General features: G+C 34.0%; 1 protein-coding gene across 2 annotated transcripts in view; it reads right to left on the bottom strand.

Moving 5' to 3' along the window:
• The window catches only part of LOC129230986 (sodium/potassium/calcium exchanger Nckx30C-like), a 514,695-nt gene extending 491,587 nt beyond the window's left edge, over positions 1 to 23,108 (bottom strand). For both annotated transcript variants that reach the window (XM_054865233.1, XM_054865244.1), the window contains exon 1: positions 22,980 to 23,108. The gene's annotated coding sequence lies outside the window, so the exon portion shown is untranslated. The remainder of the gene's footprint in view (positions 1 to 22,979) is intronic.
• Between the last annotated feature and the right edge of the window lie 535 nt (positions 23,109 to 23,643).

Here is a 23,643-nt window from a genome sequence, read left to right as displayed (position 1 = left end):
TAGGCGTTTTTATTAATGAATGTGGTCTATCGCATATGATGATTGAGAGCCATATTATTGCTCCTGGCTCAGTAAATGGGATAGTTGAAGGAAAGCATTTTAATCGTTGCAAACGTCTGCATCCGTTGATGGCTCTTGGCTTGCAAATGTTGCATTTTGATACATTTTTAAAGATGGACAAAATGGAATACTATTTTATGAAAGAGCAAGTTTCTGACGATCTCTTATATTACCAGGAGGTTAAAGTTACTTGTACATCTACGACGATAGAATTATCAAATAATGTATTATCGAGACTAATATCTGCTTATGAAAAATTCGTAGCAGAAACAAGACAAGGTAAACATGAGAAAACTGCTCAATTCTATATGATTTACATCCAGCTTGTAAACTATTACATTACCCTATCAAGAAGTATACGAATGGGTGATTTCGAAATGTTTAAGTATGTAATTCCAAAAATAACAAATTTGTTTTTCATTGTAAATCAACCGAATTATGCTCGATGGTGTGTTAAATATTTAGACAGTTTGAATAATGTTGATGGTACACATCCAGGACTCAAAGATGATTTCACAAACGGATGTTTTGGAATAAAAAGAACCGACAAACCATTCTCAAGGATACCAATTGACCTTACACTGGAGCAGACTATAAATGCCGAAGCGGCTAGACGTCTTAGCGGTATTGCACATTTTACCAATTCCATAGCTGCCCGTCAGCGCTGGTCAAAGAGTCACAGCATTAGAGCTGCTTTAATTTCTCACGTTCTCGATGTTTGTGGATTGAGGCAATTACAAGACGTGTCTGCCGATTTACAACCTAATAGAATCAAAATTTACAACAAACAAATCACCGATTTTATAGAAATCTTTCAGAAAAATAACAATCCATTTGATCAAAATTTGGACAAAAATAGTTTGTACAATATTGCTACTGCGAAACCCGCTCCTGAAAATACAGCTGACTTTTTGCTGAATATTGAAAAAAAGGGTGACGATTTGCGAAAGCAGTTTATAAATGAATGCGCCGAAGATCAGGAGAGATTTGACAAACCAATAAAAAAAATCAAGTGCTTAATTTTGCTTGTGCTCCAAAGAAGAAAAAACTAACTCTTGGTAACAAAATTGTTGAGCTAAGAATGCAAAGAGATCTATTCGGTAGAATGTTGGGGATATCTATGAACAACAAGGTTGATATTGAAAAAGTATTAGGATTTCCACTAACACCAGTACCAACATCAATGTGCCATGCCGATGGTAGTATTTGTAAAACGGATAAAGCACAATTAGTCAAAGTATTCGAAAAGAAAGTTAGCAGTGTCAATCAGCAATTGTTATGTTTTGATATCAGTATTTTGGACGGATTCTTCATGTTACACCTTATGAAAGAAATACCACAAACTTTCGATGGCATATCGAAAAAAATCCTCAAAATGATTTCACAGTTTAAATCATCTCGCATTGACATTGTTTTTGATCAGTACTTCAAACCTTCCATAAAAGATTGTGAGCGTTTACGTCGCAGTGAATTAACCAGTACAGTTTTCATCAAACCTAGTCAAATTCGGCCTCATCATTTTGCTGGTGAACTCAGAAACTCGCAGTTCAAGGAAGCTCTTGTAAGGTTTTTTATTGATCATTGGGCAAATGATGACATGTTTCCTTTTATTGGGAATAAAACTATTTACCTGAGTTTTGATAAGTGTTACTCGTATCAGGTTGTAAATAATCAAGTTATCAGAATCGTTGAAGAATCATTATCATGTGAAGAACACGAAGAAACTGATACTCGTATCATATACCATATTTGCCAGATAAATTTTGACTCTCAAGTTCTTGTACGTTGCTCAGACTCTGATATTCTTATTATACTTCTAGGCAATATGGATCACCTGAATGCACCTTTAAAGCTTTGGATTCAATGGGGAGTAGGAAACCATGAACGTCTAATAAACGTCAATGAGTTATATCAAGCTCTTGGTATTTCCTTATCAAAAGCTCTACCATGTTTCCACGCAATAACAGGATGTGATTACACCCCAGCTTTTTTCCGAAAAGGTAAACTAAGGCCCTTCAAGTTGCTAGAGAAATCTGTTGAGTACCAGTTGGCATGTCAAGAGATTACAACAGACGATGAGCGTGTACTAGAACGCACATTTGACAGGTTAGAAAACTTTATATGTCACATGTATGGGGTGACTAATCCTTCAAATGTTAACGATGTTCGCTTTTATCTGTTTTCAAAAACTTATGAATCGAAAAAATGTAGTGATAACTTTGAAAAAAAAATTCGAAATTTTGATGCATCGAGCTTACCCCCATGCAAAGCTGAATTATATCAGCATTTATTGCGAGTGCGGTATGTGACAAAAATTTGGAGAAACGCTAATTTAAAAAATCCGTCATCTTTATCGCCGTTAACTTCCGGTTGGGTCATCAATGATGATAAATACGATTTTCTCTGGTTTGCTGGGGAGCAGTTTCCATCATCAGTTGCTGACATCGTTATTGAAAGTGAAGTATTATCCAACGAAAACTCTACGCAAGATGACGATGATTACAATGATTATGATGAGAGCAGTGACGACGATGACGACTATGGAGATACATCACTTTTTTGCGATACAATTATAGAATGAACATACTTATTTTAGTTAAAAATGGATTGTAATTTTTTAAGTATAATATTTATAAGTAGTGAGAACTTTGGCTCTAAATTAAAGTTCTTTTTCCTGTATCTTTTACAAAAATAATGTAATTTAGTTACAATTGGATTTTTATGATTTAAATATAATCTGTAAATATTCTAATTTTGATACTTATAAGTGACATATTTCTCCTGTTATTAAACAAAATATATATCCAGCTATTTTGTATCATTTTGGCACGAATTTAAATAATAATGTTTCATTTTTCTCATATTCAGAGGCATAATGCTGCGCTACTCTACAGCAATAAATCGGTCTGTCTGTCGAGTACGCAACCGAATTCATGTCTGTCAAATTAATTTTGTACTTATTCATATGTAGGTAAAATAATGTTAAAATGACAGACATACTAAAATAATTTTTTTTTTAATTTTTTTTTTCGTAAAAAATTGAATCTGGCGCGATATTCGCAACAACAAAATTGTCTGGCAATATTAAATTCGTGTTTCGAAAAGTGTTTAGAATTCACTGAAAAAGAAAAGATTCTTACTAAAATGATTTCAAAATCCATATTTTTACTTCTAAAGATGTGATGCGCACTAAAAAACACAACGTTTACCGGCCGCCAGACAACCCGCACGCTGTTCGAAACGTCTTCGGGAAAGATATATTAAAGAACCAGCTTTCCTAAAATTCTTGTTTTTTCGACGTTGCTAGCTCTTGGACTATTAGGGGTCATCTTCTAATATTTCGCTGGTTTGGTCCGATATATTGTTACAGTGCATTCCACTACAGTGTCCACACACATAGACGTGCAATCGAACCCAGCTTTACCACACATACAGTTTGAAACACATAATGTTTTCAATTGCAAGACAGTAATTGGAGAAGTTCACTTGAGTCAGAGGTAATCTTCATGAACTTAGGAATCAGTCTGTTGCATGAAGTATAATGCCAACTCCACTCTTCTGGGGGATGTTTAAAACCTAACCGAGTTTGAATCTGGTGTTGACCCTAAAATCTCTGGTGAAAATCTTAAAAAGATGCTGACGAGTGACGTTTGAAGTTGGTGGAAGTTTTGGTAAATCAAAAGAGAATTTTAGGAACATTTTTGCGATTACTTGCTTTTCACAAAATTTTATTCAAACTTGGTTAGGTTTTAAATTTCCAGCAGAAGAATGGGTTTCGAAATGTATTTCAAGCAACAGACCGATTCCTAAGATCATGACAATTACCTCTGCTCCAAGTGAAATTCTCCTACTCATATCTTGCAACTGTAAAACTGTAGCTGTCGTAAAATTGGGTTCGAGTGTACGTCTATATGTGTGAACACTGTAGTGGAATGCATTGTAACAATATTTCAGACCAAGCCAACAAACTGTTAGATGACCCCTTCTAAAAAAAATTGTAGTTATAATAACTTGATGCCTTTTTTTTTTTTTTTTTTTTTTTGTTGAATTCAACCTGTTTTTCAGAAACCAATTGCAACATAATCCTCGAGTTTTAACATTTCGCAAAACAACGGTTCACGCTGATCAGTTTCATGGCCCGGATGTAACCCGTAGGCCGTAGGTTGGGCACCACTGATTTATAATATTGTAAGAAGTCAAATAAAAAAAGGAATACTCCGGTATCATCATTAGTTTTCGAGCTGTAAGCATATAATCATAATACTGCTCTTGCAATGTTTCGGACGGGGCGGGGGAAAGCAATAGGGGTCGGAATTTTGTGTTTTTTTTTTTAGTGTATACTTTGTATACTAACATCTTGAAAAAAAAATCAGCTTTCCCTTATTTAGTTGGGACACGAAAAGAGTATAATCATAATACTGCTCTTGCAATGTTTCGGAAGAGGTGGGGAAGGGGGGAGAAAGATTGGTGGGGGACTTAGTACAAAAAGTATACGCTAAAATAAGTCTAACATCTTGAAAAACATCCGCTTTCCCCAAATTAGTTGCGACACGAAAAGCGCATAATCATAGTACTGCTCTTGCAATGTTTCGGAGGGAGTGGGGAGGAAAGCAAGAGGGGTGGGGATCGGGACTTTGTACTTTTTTAAAGAATACTTTACATACTAACATCCTGCCAAAATTCAGCTTTCCCTTAATTAGTTGCGACACGAAAAGCGTGCAATCATAGTACTGTTCTTACAGTGTTTCGTAGGGGATGAGGGTGGGGGGGAGAAAAGGTGGTAGGGGTCGGGATTTTGTACTTTTTTAAAGAATACATTACTTACTAACATCCTGCCAAAATTCAGCTTTCCCTTAATTAGTTGTGACGCGAAAAGCGTACAATCACAGTGCTGTTCTTGCAGTGCTTCAGATAGGGTGAGGGGGGAGAAAGAGTGGTGGGGGTCGGGACTGTACTTTTTTTAAGAATACATTATTTACTAACATCCTGCCAAAACTCAGCTTTCTCTTAAGTAGTTGCAACACGAAAAGCGTATAATCATAGTACTGCTCTGGCAATGTTTCGGAGGGGGTGGGGAGGGGGAAGCAAGAGTTTTGGGGGTCGGGACTTTGTACTTTTTTCAAGAATACATTATGTACTAACACCTTCCAAAACTCAGCTTTCTCTTAAGTAATTACAACACGAAAAGCGTATAATCGTAGTACTGCTTTGGTAATGTTTCGGAGGGGGTGGGGGGAAAGCAAGAGGGGTGGGGAGTCGGGACTTTGTACTTTTTTAGTATATACTATATGTACTAACAACCTGCAAAAATTTAGCTTTCCCTAAATTAGTTGCGACACGAAACCTTTATTGACTGGGCTGTAAGATCAACTGAACTTTATACATAACAATTGTTTTCACAGTTTCATTTTCAAATTATGATAACGCCTGCACAACAAATCCAGTTTATGTCGGCTCTTCGACGAATTTGGCACAAATGTCCTTTGATAGACTTTAGAATTCACATAGGGTCTTCACCAGAAAATCCATGAAACTGAATGTTTACGTCTATTAATAACAATGAATGAATTTTCGAAATTTTTAAAAAAGCTTAAGAGGTCAAATATCTTAATTTTGAATCATAAAATTACTTATTTCTACACGTTGAAGGGAAATATTACAAGATTATTTTTTTCTTTTATTCAAGCCTGACTGATGAACATATGTCACTGTATGCAACTTTATTTGAAAGGTAGACCATTCAATGCCGGACAACGCAGAATAAATTTATGCGATATTAAAAAGCACTTACAGGTCATATGTGAGGAACATCTAGAGGCTATATGCAAATAAAAATTCATGTATATGGGTCATTCTCTAGAAATGTGGAATTGTTTTTCCCATATTCTCTACAACCTCATAAATATTTTTTAATTATTTTTTTAATACTATTTATTTGTCACCTTCTACCAAACAAAATTACGTGGATTTAACAGTGATAGACAGTACCTATTTTTGTTGAGACTAAAAAGATATACTAAAAAGTCATTACCATCCACTGTTCCTCGAATCAATGATTGTCTTTTGTGATCTAACTATACTGCAAATAAAACTAAAAAATATCTTGAAAAAAAAATTTCATAATTGCCTCACATAATCAAATTCAAAACAAAGTTTCTTTTTTGTTTGATTGCAATTTTGAAATTTTTGTGGAACAGTTTTCATTTGTCCCTGACATTTTGCATCATTACCGTCCAACAGTTTTTACGCTTTCATAACCACTTGGTGGCACTATTAACCCAAACAGTACTCATTTTTAGTAGCAGCCACCTTAAGTTTGGTTGTAAAGCAAAAATTTACTGTGTGGAAATCTTCATGCGCCTTGTTTAGATTTGTAGATATCAAATTAAGTAGAAAAATTTTTATTGCTGTCATTACCATCCATACCCATTGATAGTTATTTTAAACATTATTATGTAATTTTTTTTTTCTATTTGCTTACATTAGATGAACCTTTGATCAAAATGAGCAAAATTTTTAGAATGGTAGCTACAGTTTAGTTCATGCCAGGTAAAATAAAGTGAAATGTCATTATCATCCATGTCATTACCATCCAGCACAAAATATAAAAATTTGGGTAGTAATGACAGACTGAGGATAGAATAAAATTATTTGCTTTGTTTTTTTAATTATATACATTTTTACCTTTAAATTCAGTATATTGAATGGTTTTTAATATTATAAATACATAATTTTCTTAAACTCACTTTTTTAAAATTACCTTATATAATAAGTACCTGTTGGGCAGTGGGTTGTTGATGTTTTTAATGGTCAATGGTTCCCACTTAACTATCATTTTGTAAAGTACATTATATTTTAAACTGATTGGTTTTAAATGTAATGTGTCATAGGATGATAACTAATTCAGACCTTAATGTGCAGGTGTTGTTGATTCAAACCAAAGTAATATAGTCTGAGAATCCACTTTATGTCCACATCAAAAACAAAAAGTAATTTTGCTGTTCCACAGAAGAGGACAAGCACCAGATAGCCACAGAAGAGATTTTATGTGTTATTAAAGATCCTCCTATACTCATTTCCCGTAGATATTTTTGTTTAGCATAAGAGGAACATAATTCGATAGAGAAACTCGCAGCATCTGTATTTAATGCAAAATAAATACATAAATAATGAAGTCATAACATTTTGTTTTGAAAAAACATAGCATTTTGACATTTTACTGAATGTTTGCTTAACGTTATTTTAAACATGTATACGTTATTTCCATTCTGCCATAATCATTACTATCCTTCCAGAGTCATTACCGTCCTTGCTACAGAATTGCTTGTCCTCAAGTTATTAATATTCATTTTTTTTAGTAAATGTATTTTTAAATAGTTAGTTCTATTAATATTTTAGAAATCATATTTACTTTAGGTTATAAGACTTAATTTGAACGATTGAAAATTAATGATGTAATGCATTCGGTACTTTTTTTAAAAAAAGAATCTCAAAATTATTTTTAATTCATTAAAAGATTTAAAAAGATATATTTGTTTTTTATTTTCTGCCGAGCTATTGCTAGTACTTAATTGTAAAACTTAAAATCACTAAAGAAGTTTTTTTTTTTTTTTTTGAATTTCTACATGATTTTTTAACATGGGATGGTAATGGCACTTTTTGTCCTTTTTACTAACTAAAGCATCATTATCTGCAAAATAAATGTACATGTTTCATGAACTATTGTAGTTTTACCAAGGTACATATTTTGTCTTTCAAAAAAATGCCAAAATGCATCCTTCCTGAAAAGCTCAAAAATTAAAAATTCAGGATTGCAAAATTCCACATTTCAGGAGAATCTTACTAATATTATATATGCGAAAGTTTGTCTGTATGGATGGATGTATGGATGTATGGATGGATGTATGGATGTTTGTTACTCTTTCACGCAAAAACTACTGAACGGATTTTGATGAAACTTTACAATAATATAGCTTATGCATCAGAATAACACATAGGGTAGTTTTCGTCCCGTTATGGGGGGCAAAACCCCCTTAGGGGGGCAATAAAACACAATTTTTGTATAAATTCTCTAATATTGGGATGAATAAATACTTGCACATATTTACATTATATGTCCATCGAAAGCTCTGATTTTTCTGCTGAAGATGGCACCTGTTCGAAATTTCTAAGTAGAATAAAAAACGAGTTATGAGCTTTTTAGATCCATGTTCGAAGGCTTTCCTCAACTCAATACAGTATTTAGTGTATCATCTCAACTCCCTGTCGATAGCGACAATTGTTGGATTGTTGACTTTCTTTGCTTTTCGTGATTGTTCAAGGCTTTTCTCAAGTCAAATCTTGAAGTAAGATTTTTGCACAAGATTGGCAAATAATACATGATTTGGCTGATGATTTTCCATTTAAACGGAACTTTAAAGTAATTAATGGTTTTTATTATTATTTATGCTAATTGAACACTTACTCATTATCCAAACAACCAGCAGATCGCCAAAATTTTTGCAGAAAGATTTCCGTAGCTGATGCATTTGGCAGTTTTTTCAACGTTGCTGTTTTTGAAGCCGAAGACTACGTCATAATGTTTCTCAGCTTTCACCATGTAAACAAAATATCGCCAATCAAAGAATTTTCAAAAGACTTTTTTTACTGTGTTAAATAATCCAGCAACTAAATTAGGCAAATCCATAAACAGCACAAAAACTTCCATTAATTTTCCTTTTTGCACAATTTCAAACAATCACCAAATTTTATTACTTATTTTGGTAACATTTCGGATGAAACTGTTTAGCGCCATTTTATGGTGACCAAAAATGTCTCAGCATCTGGCGACGATATCTCTGTAACGAAAATTAATATCATATCGTTTTACAAAGTAAGGAAAGAATGGGGGAGCATCATCGAAGGTACCTCGAAACGACTTTCGCAAATTCGGTAAAATCGCACCAAGAGCCACAATGATTGAAATTTCCCGAAATAACTAAAGCAAGTATGAGGGGATTACGAGCGCAGCTACTTTTTTTTAATCACTTCGTACTTCATTAGCCATACAGAGAAGGTTTTAGACTCCATGTTAAAAAAAAAAAGTATCAACAGATTAATCTTTTTAAACATGAGAAGATTAATTTAATGTTTTTTAAATTTGTATATGCTTAAATATAGTGCTTTCGTTTCTAAATCAATACTACTTTGTTTTTATACTTATTGCTATTTTAGTTTTATGGGTAAGGAAGAAACTCTATTTTTAATCACGTCAAAAAGATGTGTTTTAAATTCTTTTACTTAAAACAGAAAACAAAAGCAAGTAACGATTTTTTCTAATAATTATTACTGACCCAGGCAACGCCGGGTATTTTTGCTAGTGACCCATATAAGCAAAGTATTGACAACATATGTATGTTAAAAAAATGCATTAGCGCTGTCAAAATATTATACATGTTACGTGTGGCATAAAAAAATCAAGTACATTATACTTTTAATTCAATCGATTACATACGAACTTTAAAAATCGATATACTATCAGAAATTTCTGTCATCGAATTCCCATCGTCTCACAAAATCTTCCATCACATAATAACTATTTTCTTCGAATAAAACGCATTAGTATCTCATCGAACTACGCAATCATCTTTTGAATCCGATAATCAGTGTATCTAATGGCTGAAAATGGTAAATGATGGTTCTAATGAACTAATCAATGTTTTAATTGTCATTTCGATAACGATAGGATATCTATACGGGGAAAACTAGAATAGACATCGAACGGATTCTTAACGTGTATCGATAAGATTTTGTTCTTGGATGAGTTCAGATTTCTCCTTGGAATGCTAATTTCATATTCGTATTATCATTATACTCTTTCCTTATATTATCTTTGCAGTGCAAAGGTTGTGTTGATATATTTCGTTTTATGTCAATTATCTTGTTAAATAAATGCAATGATTTTTACAACTGCTTTTGTTGCTGGTTGAAAATTAGGGGCGAATTTTATTCTTTATATTCCAGTGAAAAGAATAGTGCCTCTTAATTAGGCATTAAACTTTCATTACTGTCGACACTCTCTGAAAGATTATATTTTCATATTTAACATGAAATTATCTCAAAATTTGATGGTGAATCAGAAATTAAGTTGTAAAGAACGTAAATAGATAAGAACGTAATTTCAACTTCAAAAAAATTATCGTGCCAGCAGGGGCGTGCACGGGCGGGAGGGACAAATTTTGTCCCGGGCACGAGCCTGAAAAGGGTCCAAAATTTTTTTAATGAGGAGTGAAATATAGGGGTAAACAATGTGGAAGGGAGCCCGGAAAAGTCATTTGTCACGGGCCCCAAAATTTCTGTGCACGCCCCTGCTTGCCGGTTCCACACCATATGCCTTCAAACTTTTTCACAAAAGATTTCACTTTTTGTGGTCATTATTATTTATTACTAGCATTCCCGTACCCGGCATTGCTCGGGTAATGGAATTAGCAGGGGTTAACAATGCTTGGTGCACCTAGTTTCGAAAATCCCCTATAATAATTACTTATTACCTATATTTTTTTCTAATTTTGGGAGGATCCCAGGGCGGCCACTGGACTCCTTATATATATGCCCTTGTCCTTAACCAATCTTTAACTGTTATTAACGATCCTTAGAAAGTATTGATTATGTTTGCAAACACAGGCCATCCACATTTTATTGTTATACCTATGTTTAAGCAAAAACTTCTTTGTATACAACTTTTTTTTTTTTTCTCTGCTGAAATTATTAAGCTGCTTGACGAACTGACTTTGGAGCAAGCTACATAAAATTGGCCGTGTGAAAAAAGTCTTCTCTTAAATCGATCCCTGCTACTTTTAATGTCTGTCCTTGTGATTTATTAATGGTTATTGCAAAGCAAACTTTTACAGGAAACTGCACTCTTCTGAATTCAAAAGGATGGTCCACCTTTGATGATGTTCTTAAAAAACTTCGTTTCTAGTTTTGAAAAAATGAAAGTAAAAGACAGAAACATTATTATTTGACTTGAGAAAAGCCTCGAAGAACCACGTGAGAAACAAAAACAATATCAAATTTAAAATTCGCTATCGACCAAAAGTTGAGATGAAGTACTGAATAATGATTTGATGGAGGAAATCCTTCGAAAATAAGGGATTTGAATTTCAATGACAGGCTTCAATTTCGCAGAAATTAAGGGGGGTTTTAATTAATTTCTCCCGAACTAACTGAGATTTCGGAAAATCCTTTCTTAGTGGTTACTTTCATAATCATGCGGACATGCATGTCAAATTTCAAGTCTGAGGTATCAGCGGTTTCGGCTGCGCGTTGATATATATATATACATATACTAGCTGACCCAGTCACGCGTTGCTGTGGCAAAAAAGTTGGATTAAAATAAATTTTTACTCATTATTTTGATAGAATCAAATAAATATTTTTATTAGAGCTTAAAATAGTATAGCCGATTTTAAAACATATGAGATTGATAATGGGCGTGATTCAATGTAAAAAGGATTCCTAAATGCTCCTGGAAAATTATGGGCAGCTGATGTGGCCAATTTCTGCCAATAACATGTCATGCCAAAACCCGGAAAGTTTTCCGATAAAAGTTAATAACCTTCCTGAAATCATCTCGGAAGCCTCTTGAAAAATTCGAAGATCTTCCCGTTTGAAGTTAGTCGTGTTTCTGGAACTTTACTGTAAACTTAGAAAGGGATACAAAAAAAAAAAAGCTTAGCACCTTTCTGATTTACTAAGGAACTTCTATAAGCAGTAATGCAAACATAGCCAAAGCTTAGCCAGAACTGCAAGCAAGTATCGAAAATTTTTACTCAATAACGTTTCGGATTTATTTTTTTTTTTACAGTGCAGGCTGAAGAAAGTACTTATTGAATTCAGTAAGTACTAACTAAATTTTCTATGGCAAAAGCACTATACTTACGCTTAGTAAATTTTGTAAGTATGACTTCCGCAAAAAAAAAAAAAAAACTTGAAAGTGATAGTAAATATCGAAACTGATTGTAAAATACCAAATGTAGAGACTAAGCGTAAACCACCATACACTTTTAGATTCTACACTACATTTTATTCACCTCAGCTTTCTCTATAGTTTGTAATCAAAAACTTCTTTACAAAATACACTAACTAAATTAAAAACATATAAAAATTAAATTTTTTCAATGAAGTAGATAATATTGACTTCGAACTATTGTTTCTATTATTTGAAAACTGAAAACTGTCTAAGCACTAAGTTGTGCATAATGTTCTTGCTTAACCAGTCTTTTGCTAATACGAAAAGTATGATAACTTTCCACGTGTGAGTAGGCGATATATGGTTGCCCATAAGAGAAATATTTATGTTTCATGTCCAAACCGAAAGAAGACATTGTTTGTTCTTGAAATCTATTTATGGTCTTTGCAAAAGCTAAACGAATCAGAAATTGAAGCCTTTCATATGTGTTTGAAAATTATGACGCTATTAATGGATTACGTGGCAACACAAACATTTCTCCTTTAAACTTTCCCGACAAAATTGTTGACTTTTGATGAAGAAACGTGTACCGTTTCGTAATTTAGGTGTGTTTAAATTGCGAAAAAGAATAAATTGTTCAGCCAATTTTCAACCGGAAATCGTGTAGTCGCATTCCTGGTGTATCCAGGGAATTTAAAAATTCAGTTGCAATGTTTACTGCTTTGTTTTCATCGACAAATATATTAGACTTCTTCAGCATCAATGGGGAGCTTTTTTTCCAGCCGTCAGTAATGGCTCATTATTCGCAATAATTGTAGCTAAGACAGCGTCATTGCTCTGTTGTTATACGTTGCAAATCAGTGTTAACTAAGTCGGTGCCCCAACTATCATGTGACGGCATAACATAATAACTAAGAGGCAAATTTGAAATTGAAACGCAAAAACCTTCAGTTAAAACTAAAGCTTCATATTCATCTCTGGTGTAAAATCTGGATTTGGACATTTGTGTTTGTTAAACTTTATGAAATACGTCTTCAAACGTGAAAGTTATATAGTTTCTCCTTAAAATGATTGTGTTGGATAGTATGTCGTCAAAATTGTTTTAACCAGTTGACGAATACTGTTTCTCCTTATGTCAAACCTGCATTCGAAAGTGTCAACTCCCAATGACTTTGTGTGACCAATAAATACAATTTGCGACATGCATCAGGATATGTATTTGACAGTCGACAATTGACGATCCACAAATTTTCCTGTCTGTTCGGAAATGTTTACCGAAAACAAAACTGCTACAAAACCAGCGCGATTACAGAGGCAATTATGATTTTTAAAAAAATAATGTTATCTGGGAATCTACTCTCAATTAGTTCACTTTTCGTCTCAACGGCAGTGTAGAAAATGTCTGGCTATTTGTTGTACTGTACATTTTGATATAGTTCAATTTCACCGTTTCCAATACTCAGCAATTGCTCAGAAAATACTTGTGCGATTAGATCATTTTGCGTTTATACTCGCATGTTCATGGCCAATCGCATCTTCGACATTACGCTATAGAAACGATTGTTTGAAACATGCGTTGATTTCATAGGAGTAACTGGTAATGTCTGCCTGAAGTCCCCAGACAGTATTCGATGATTTCGCTTAAAAGTTTATCGTTGCCGTTCAAATCTTGCACAATCCTAGGATGTGCTTCGAATGAATGCTTTTACTCATGAGTCATAGTACACTTATCCCAAATTATAATTTCAATCTCTTGTAACACTACAGCCATACCACGTTTTTTTTTTTTTCTTTTTTCTTTAACGTTACACATTGCGTTTTGTTTGTTATGAATATCTAATAGACAACTTTAAAGCTGAATGTGCTGTTCGTCTACCATCTAAAAAAAGTAGCAGCAATGCCTGACGATGCAATTGTCACTGCAATTTTCTGTTGCGAACGTATCTTTGCAAGAATTAATGATATTAAAAATTTCTTGGGGAACAAAATAAAGAAAATAATTGTTTTCCGCTTAAATTCATTAACCTTCCAGAAATTAACCAGGAATATTTTTGAAGAATTCAGTAGTCTTCTTGGTTAAAGGCAGTTATGATTCCGGCACCTTCAGAGAAGCCTAACGCAGGTTTAATATAATAGCCCGGAACCTTCCTGCTTTTCTAAGAAATCTCTCAAAGCATTAATACACGTATTGCCAACGCGAAGACAGACTCTCAAGCAAGTAGCTCGAATGTAACTCCTCTGCAACTCTTGCAAAGCTTCGTGATCCATATATCTTTTCGCACTCATTAGGTGCTGAGTCAATCTGGACGAACCGTAATCGCTCCGAAACCGATACACCTATTAAATACGTTTAAATAATCTTGATACTGGTGGAGAAAAATACTTTTCACAACGGTGTGAAATCTGCAATTTGTAGCAATTCAAGGAAACGTTTTGAAAAATATAGTTGATTTTCTCAGGAAGTAAATAATAACCTGTAATATCCCGAAACGTTATATGGAAATTCTAAGCAGCATTTCTGAGTTTTTTTATCATGGTGTTTTTTAGCAGTAAGTCATACGATGTTAGAGTTATATCGATTAATTAACTTACACCGCCATCTATTAAGAATTTTTAGAACTAAACAATTGATTCACACTATTATTGCATAATTAATATGAAATTTACAATAAAAAATTATAAAAACCATCCTATCTTTTAAGTTAGACCAAATGACACATAGATATGAAATTAGAGAAAAATCGGTTGAGTAGTTTCGGAGTTTACCCCGAACAAACATCGTGACACGAGATTTTTATACATACAGATATGTTATCTCAGGACATTGATTTTTATATATTAAGATTGATTCTGAAAACACGCTTTGAAAAAACATTAGTACAAGGACGTTATGGCTTCCTGAAACTTAGACATGAATGATTCTAAAGGAGTAAAAAGTTTTTTAGAACATTCTGGTTAAATGTACAATGCTCGCCGCTTATTAAAAGCACATTGGTTCAGAAGATATTTGATTTTATAAAGTGTCTGATTTTATAAAACGGCATACCAAAACTCACTTTAAAAAATTATAGATTTTGAAGTTCAAATGCTCTAAAAACGACATTTATTTTTGTTTCGAGTGTTTAAAAATACAGTTATTTTGAGTATGAGGTACATTTTTTTAAATTTGCACAAGGTTCTTAATCAAATAACAATGCGCCAATATTTTTAGAGTTGCAGAGTAAAGAACAATATCGTTTGAAAGTTTACAAAATGTTTATAAGTTTTAACATTATATTTTCCTCTTGGCTCAAAAGTGCATCGTATAATATCAAGCACTTTACTGATATCTAATGATGAGAGCAAATTCGGCTCTGATATTTCCTGATCTACAGAGACCGATTCCTTCCCTTCTTGGTGCATCTTTATCAATTTTTGGCGTATTATATCCAAAAGTTTGATTTTATAAAACGGCGATAGTGATTTTATTAAAGGATGATTTTAACATGTTTTGATATTGCGATGACTCTGTTCTTCCAAATTTGATTTTAAAAAGCGGCTGATTTTATAATCCAGTGATTTTATTAGTGGCGGGTACTGTATCAGCTAATGGTAACACATTGATGTCGATGTTTTCGTCCCATCGAATGTTTTTATTTATACATTCTACACACGTTTCTTGCGTGCCGTTTATGTATTATTCAAGTGGAAATTTTAAAGATTTTTTTTTTTTTTTTGAATTTTAAAGTGCATGTATAAGTTGTTTATCAGTTTGCGTACTTAGTTTCGGATGTTAATAATCTATTATCATTATTGTTTTTTTTTTTTTTTTTTTGAGCAATCACGATTGCTTATTGTTCTCACTTGACAGTCCTTGATGTTCCGGTTCCTTTTTCAGCTTGGACCAGGCCTGCGGCACCACCGTCCACCGGCGGCGGCGCGGCTGGTCCTGAGCACTGTCCCCCAGAATCCACTTTTGCTGGGCGGTGGCGTCCATGTCCTACACACGCATGCTCATACACAGTTGCCTACGCGCGCACGCCTTTACACACATACACACGCCTACGTGCACACACGTAAGCCTACACACACACGCACACAACTATATACACGTAAGCACCCAGGAGGAGGGACATGCTTGGGAGGGGGAGCCATCTCTAGAAACAATAACTCTAACCAGTAGAGTCTTGTCACAACTCGTGATTGCGAAAAACATAATTTGAATTCAAAGTTTCGGAATTCAAATTACAGTTATTTTTGAGCAATCACGATTGCTTATTGTTCTCACTTGACAGTCCTTGATGTTCCGGTTCCTTTTTCAGCTTGGACCTTATTGTTCTCACTTGACAGTCCTTGATGTTCCGGTTCCTTTTTCAGCTTGGACCAGGCCTGCAGCACCACCGTCCACCGGCGGCGGCGCGGCTGGTCCTGAGAACTGTCCACCGGAATCCACTTTTGCTGGAAGGTGGCGTCCATGTCCTACACACGCATGCTAATACACAGTCACCTACGCGCGCAGGCCTTTACACACATACACACGCCTACGTGCACACACGTAAGCCTACACACACACGCACACCACTATATATACGTAAGCACCCAGGAGGAGGGACATGCTTGGGCGGGGGAGCCATTTCTAGAAACAATAACTCTAACCAGTAGAGTCTTGTCGCAACTCGTGATTGCGAAAAACATAATTTGAATTCAAAGTTTTGGAATTCAAATTAGAGTTTTTTTTTTTTTTTTTTTTTTGCCATTTTAAAAATTTTAGTTATACCGTGAATTTAGTTTCAGTATTAAAACATTTTTAGATCTTATGCAGGAATATGCATCGAAACGTTCGATGTTTCAGAACATTAATCTTTCAAAACATCGATGTTTTGGGGTCGAATAATCGATACAATCAATGTTTTGAAACATCGATGTTTTTCATCGATGTCGCATCTCTAGTATCGACAGGTACATTTTGCGCCCCCCCCCCCCTTCCCGGAAAATGTAAAACACAGAATAAATTTCCTTTCAAATAACGATTATTAGCATGAGAGCCTTTTCTGATCCAATATATTTGAATGGTAACAAAAGCTAATTCTTGCAACCAAAGCGGTGAAATTGACAATAAGCATAAAAACACTCGCTCACCATTTCTCAAAGGGAATAATGTTCAAATTATTTTCAAATGTTGCGGTTTTTAGTCATTTGCCGTAATGTTCACTGCCACTGCATATTTCTCAGCACTCTCACCCAGAGAAACTGTCAAATTCAAAAAATTAAACAAAAAAAGATATATAATTGCTAACATTCAGATTAATGATTGATAAAACATTTCAACCGATTTTCCTCTAGAATCAGTCAGACGGAGCAAAACGTAATTCCTACACCAAATACTTTTTTTTTTTTTTTTTTTTTTTTGTATGTTTTATTCCTGCGTCCGACAGTAATGCTGAAACTTGAAAAAACATTTTCAAACGCAGATGATGTTTCAAAAGCTTCGTCCCTGAAAGACTTAAGTAAATTATGTCTGCATCAAAATTACCATCATTCACCTATTAAGTGTCATAAATTTTGTTTCAATACCGAAGTTTTCAAGAAAATACGCAAATGTTGTTTTTTAAAGAAGAACACAGAGATTTTACTTCCAAAAACGGAAGAAAAACAGTAAGCTTTAAACAGGAAATATTTTGAGTTAAGCTGTTTAAATTAAATTTTATTCGATTTAGCATTTAACTTCACGACAGTCGAAAACTAGCATTCAAAATGATTACAGAATTTTATGTAAAACATTCCCAAGTTAAAGTTTTAATGAAAATAAGCACAAAGTTTTCTACTAGTCGTTTTAATCAAGCGTAGTAATAAATGAAAATGGAAAACAAAAAAAAAAAATCCAATTCTGAACACACATACAAAAATATTGCATTTTTAAGAAGACGTATGAGAAGGAAAAGTGAAAAGAACTTTTTTAATGAATAAAATAATTTTAGAAGTATTTTAATCTAGTCAAAATGAGCAATATTAAAATTTACCGACATGATCAAATGTTATTACTTATGGGCAAGCTAATGGAAATGCTTCCAATTTAGGGAATATTATTTGTAATTTTTGTCGTGCTCGATTTTTATAGGTTTTGTAGCCATTTTTTGTTTCCTAATTTAGCTAAACTTTTAAAACGGAGGAAAATAACCGAGAACCTTCTAGTAGACGGGCAAGCGTCCGAAAAGCACATGAGCGCATACAACTTTTGCCATCGCCCGATGGCTACACTTTTGGCCGTTTCCTTCAAGTTCTGTGCTTTCAGGTGGCGGCTAGTGGTTGTAGCTACGAAGTTGTGCATCCAGTTATACTAGTCGGACCTCCATATATCGAAGTAGCAAATTGCCGGAAAAAAATTCGATATATAGAAACTTCGATACATAGAAACGATCTTATTTTATCATAAAAGTCTCCTAAAACATTAAAATAAATGCTGACTTTCGTGTATGATACCCAATTTATAATTTGCACGAGTATCGGATTAATTGAAAGTTGATGATTAAAAAATTAACAGAAATGATATTTTTACGCCAACTATACATCTTCATATTCTTCGCCAATTCAACTTGATCGCAACATTAGGGGATTTTCGTTTTAACAAATGTGATCGAGAGAAAAGTAAAAATTAATCTACTTAACTTGACTGATTTTTACTGAAGCTAAGAAGACTAGAAATGATAATCAACAAATAAAAGGGATAATTTGAAACTGATTTTACAGTGTTACTGGTTACAGCTAAGTTTTGAAATAAACTTAAGGGAATTTAAGAACTTTGGAACAGAACAACGACGTAACAACACACCTTTCAACCCCAGATTTCTTATGAGTTCCGTAGTAACCTTTAGTGGCCGTAATTTTCTCCTCTAACCTTCATTTTTCATGAGACAAACAGTCTAAATACGAAAAAGAATCTACGAATGTCGCGAAAAAAAATCGATATATAGGGATTTTTTCGATATATAGAAACTATTTTTCTATATGATGAACATAGAAATTTGCTGGGATTTCGATATATAGAAAATTTCGATGTGTGGAAGTTCGATATATGGAGGTTCGACTGTACATCTATGGAGAATACTTGAACAGTAGTTTCGGCAGTAATGAATATGTCCTTCTTTTCACAATATCACTTCAAGTACTTTTCATCTCGAATCATGTACCGCACATTTGTTCTCATTATGAAATGTTGAATTTCCATTAACCAATAGCAGTGCAAAGCTCAAAATCAAAATGTGACTAATGTGCAGAAGAGACATACAGGGTGTCCAGGAAAAGACTCCCTGATTTCAAAATTAAACACATCTCGAAAACAAATGCCGATATTGGAATAAAATAATCGGTATGTTTATTGTGAAATCACCCATAAAAATCATGTACATGACCTTGAAAGTTAGTGACGAACAAAAGTTGACAGGGGGCGTTGCACGCTGTAATTGCAATAAAAATCCCCATAAATAGTGCTGCGAAATGGTTAGGCGCTTCAGCAGTAGTTTTACCTCTCAGAGGTACTTACATTTAAGCTAGAAATTATCATTCAACCCTTTCGTAGGCACTTTTTATGGGAACTTCTATTGCAATCACAGCGTGCAGCGCCCCTGTTGGCAATTTTTGTTACTAACTTCCAAGGTTATGTACATGATTTTTATGGGTAGTTTAACAATAAACATACCGTTTATTTTATTCCAATATCGGCCTTACATTCAATTTTCCCTTGTTTATTCACAGTTTTGCTATCGCCTTACTAAGTGTTTGCTTTTGATTTTCCCCCAAAATCATTTCTTTTTTTTAGACTTAAATTATTTTTCTTGTCAAATTGCGCGAAGGATTTTTCTCAGATACCTCCATTTTTTTACACTAAAACTGACTACTAAAAAAATGATTACCAAAACTATTAGAAAATGTGCCTTTAATCGTTTAACCACTCATTATGCTGCATTCGCAAAAAAGTCAACGATTTACTTCATCACGTTGAAAATAGTCCGTACCTTTTATGAAATACATAACCAGCTATTTTCGGAGCTTATGTGAATTTTGTAAAAGTTGCAAGCATATTCACAAAGACCTCAACCCACTCCCTCCCCCAATAAATAAATAAATAATCCTTCATTGGAATTTTTACATGTTTCATATATGAACAGGGGAAATGGCCAATGTAATTTTTTTTAAAGGTTGAAGTTAACCCACTGACTGCTCAATTTCTTTAACGAAGTAGTTGAAAAATATGCTTATTTCTTTATGTATAAAAAAACAATACAATATATAAGCACTAAGTTTTCACAAACTATGTTAGAAATTACGCATAGTAGATAAATCTTACAACAGAGTTCAATGAAAAGTTCTACTTCACATTCTTTACACCAAATTCGAGTTTTATTACTTTTTCTTTTTGAGCAGCAAGTTTTTACACAGTTTCGGTGAAACAATTTCTTTATTAAATTAATAGGTATGTGGCTTGCAAAATGAACGAGCGGTCAGTGTTCAGGGTCGCCTCGGTCTTAGGTCACTGTGACAGCCCAAAAATTTCCTTAATCGCAGTGCCCGATTAAGATATCGACAGGCCCTAGATCAAACTCTTTTTCGACCCCTCCCCCCTCCCCGCAGTTGAACATTACAGGTTTAGCATTTAGCTAAAATAATTTCAGTCATTTGGGAACCCTTAAAGAGCGGGGGCCTTAGGCCACTGCCAAGTTGACCTATTCAGTAATCAGGCCCTGCTTACTCTGCAAATTTTGCGAGACCAATCAATCATATATTTTTTTTTTTTTTTTTTTTTTGATGCCTAATACCTCTCTTCATTATCATTGGGTAAATATCGGAAATCGGCAAATTGAAAATTTTCTCCCTCCCATAAAGATAAGTTCAAGGCAGTGCTTTACTTCAGATAATGTATCACTGGCACTTAACGACGAAATAGCAGAATAAAGTTTTTAAATTACTTGAAGCGCGTGGAAATCGCGGGAAACGCAGCGAGTTAATCCCCCCCCCCCCTCAAAGGTTTCACTTTCCATGTCTCGATTGTCTCATTATTGGTGTCCAAAAATGTGTTACCCGTTCTTTGCACTGCAATATTGAACTGTAATAGCGATGGAGGCAATCTTATCACGTGCAACTATTTTAGAATTTAACGAGTTTTTCATGTTGTAGGACTTGAAGATGTAAAAAAAAAAAAAAAAAAAAAAAAAAAAAAACGCTGTTTTCACCTTTTCTTGTGCAGATTTCAGTTTCATTATTGAGCTTTAGTGTCAAGTGTATGAGAAACGCTCGGAATACTAAAAGCAGTGAATATATGTACGTTCTTCAGGGTCAAAAGAAAAAAAAAACTTACCCGACGTGTTCTTTAGCGTGAAAACAATTAGCTCGTGAAAACAGGAAATGCTCAGAATTGCTAAATACAAAAAGTTTAATTCCTTAAAGCAGGGATTCCCAAACTTTTCTGACTCGCGGCACCCATTGAAAAACTAGAATTTTCTCACGGCACCTCACCATACATCTATATACATTGATACCGTGAGCACTTTGGTCTCCAGAGCGCCACGGCAGCCACTTTGAGAATTCCTGCTCTAAAGCGTTATTGAAAAGGCCAGTCTAATGGAAGTTGAGACGATTTGATAACAGGACTTAATTTACATGTGGTCTCAGATCCTGAATTTCTTTCCAATTTAATGCGAATTTTGACGTATTTTGGTGGAATTCACACCATTTACGCAACAAAAATAGCTCTAGTGGCTAAGAGCTTCTGCACTTTTCTTGTTGAAAATTAAGCCCTACTTACACACATAATATACTTTTTTTTTAATTATTTCAGTATGTAAATTAATACAAAAAGCGAACGCACATAAATTGTACATATCTCTATATGGTTGTAAACATCAAACTGTAAGTAAATTACGAATAGTATTTATTCATTCTGGTACGTTCTGAGAATGCATATTTTGTATTTATTTGCATCTATTAGGGATAAATACGTGTTTTCTTTCCCGCTCAATAGCTATTTTTCTATCCATCCACATAGATTTTGATTAATCATTTGATATTTGAACTGAGCATGCATACTTAGCTTGTTTTCAACTATTCACCTCTGTTAGAGATAAATAGTTGAAAACAAGTAAATGGTTCTTTCCATACTACAGTAACCCCTCGTTATATTGCGCTCGCCGGGAGACAACAATAAAGCACAGTATATCCGAAATTGCAGCATAACTGATGTTATAAAAAATACCGATTCAACTCAAGTACCAGTTAGTGAAATGTGAATCTACAAAAGGTAAGTTTTTTCACATTAGGACAATTTTCTTAGTAAAAACAAAAGAAAATAAGCAAACCCAATGTTCTCTCTCTCTCTCTCTTTTACAATAAATTATATATTTAAATATTTCTATTATTTTATATTGGAATGCGAATAGAAAGTGGCAGTTTAAACTGCAACGAATTATGCGATGAAAAGCATACTATTTTTATTCGTTGTTTAAAGAAAGAAGAAAATTCCTTTTCCTAAGAATTATAACCCTTTTTATTTATTTATTGATATTTTTTATTTATTTATTTATTCTTTTTTCGTAACTTCAAATGGTAAAGCGACATTTTTTCTTAAATATATTTTTTGGGAGACCGATCGAAAAGCGAGATATATCCGAATGAGCGATATAACGTGTGGTTATTGTATATATACATAGTATAAGTTTATACATATATATACTTATGCTTTTTCTTTAAATATTTCAATACACAAAATGATACAAAAAGCTACTTCACATACATAATTCCAAACAAATGCAAAATTGAATAACTGCAGTAAATAAATTACCAATCATTTATACTAATGAATCATTTAGTATCCGACCTGATCGTGCATACTCTGCCCGGTTTATGATCGTCGGTAATTTCAAGCACAAGATTGAGAAAATATCCCGCACAAAGTGATCCGTATACAAATTTCTGTGTCTGCTAATTGAGCCCCACTCACCTGTCCAGTCCGTCCTAGCGCAGCGGGGGGAGGGGGGAGTTTCTTGAAGGAGAAATCCCAGAACAACATCAATAAATCGCTCCACCTCGAGAGCGCAGAGTAGAACGACCACACGCCAAGGTCCCTTTCGATTCTGAAGAGACCACATTGATGTGTCGGTGATGCGGGGGCGAAAGGGATGCCGATCAGCCAATCGGGGAGCTACACCAGGACGCGCATGCGCCCTCGGGTATTGGACTCCGTTTTTTTTTTTTTTTTTTTCAGGGGGGCTACGGATTTTATTTGAGAAATGAAGTTGATGAATAAATGATTCATGTCCTAAACATCCATGGCATTGTTTCGTGATGCTAAGTTAAATTACTATTTAAACTAGAATAATAAGGGAGCTATAATGATATTAGGGATACAAATTGTTGATAATTTAGGAATAGTATAATTTTTGCTAGTTTGAAAATGTGTTGAGTGCTTTGTCCGGATGCCGTAATAATTGGTAAAATATTTTATTGAATGAAGATTTCAAGGAAATGGATTCAATAAATTCTGCTAATAATCAATTTTCGTTTTGCGTAATTAGAAGAACAATAATTTCGCAGAAAAATAGTATTAGAAAAAATTATTTGATTTCTAATTGCACCATTTCCATTATCTACACAAAAAAAAGAAA

The sequence above is a fragment of the Uloborus diversus genome, chromosome 1 (genome assembly GCF_026930045.1).
Source record: "Uloborus diversus isolate 005 chromosome 1, Udiv.v.3.1, whole genome shotgun sequence".
NCBI lineage: Eukaryota > Metazoa > Arthropoda > Arachnida > Araneae > Uloboridae > Uloborus > Uloborus diversus.
The sequence above is the reverse complement of the archived record's forward strand: the minus strand, read 5'-3'. Positions and strand labels throughout refer to the sequence as shown.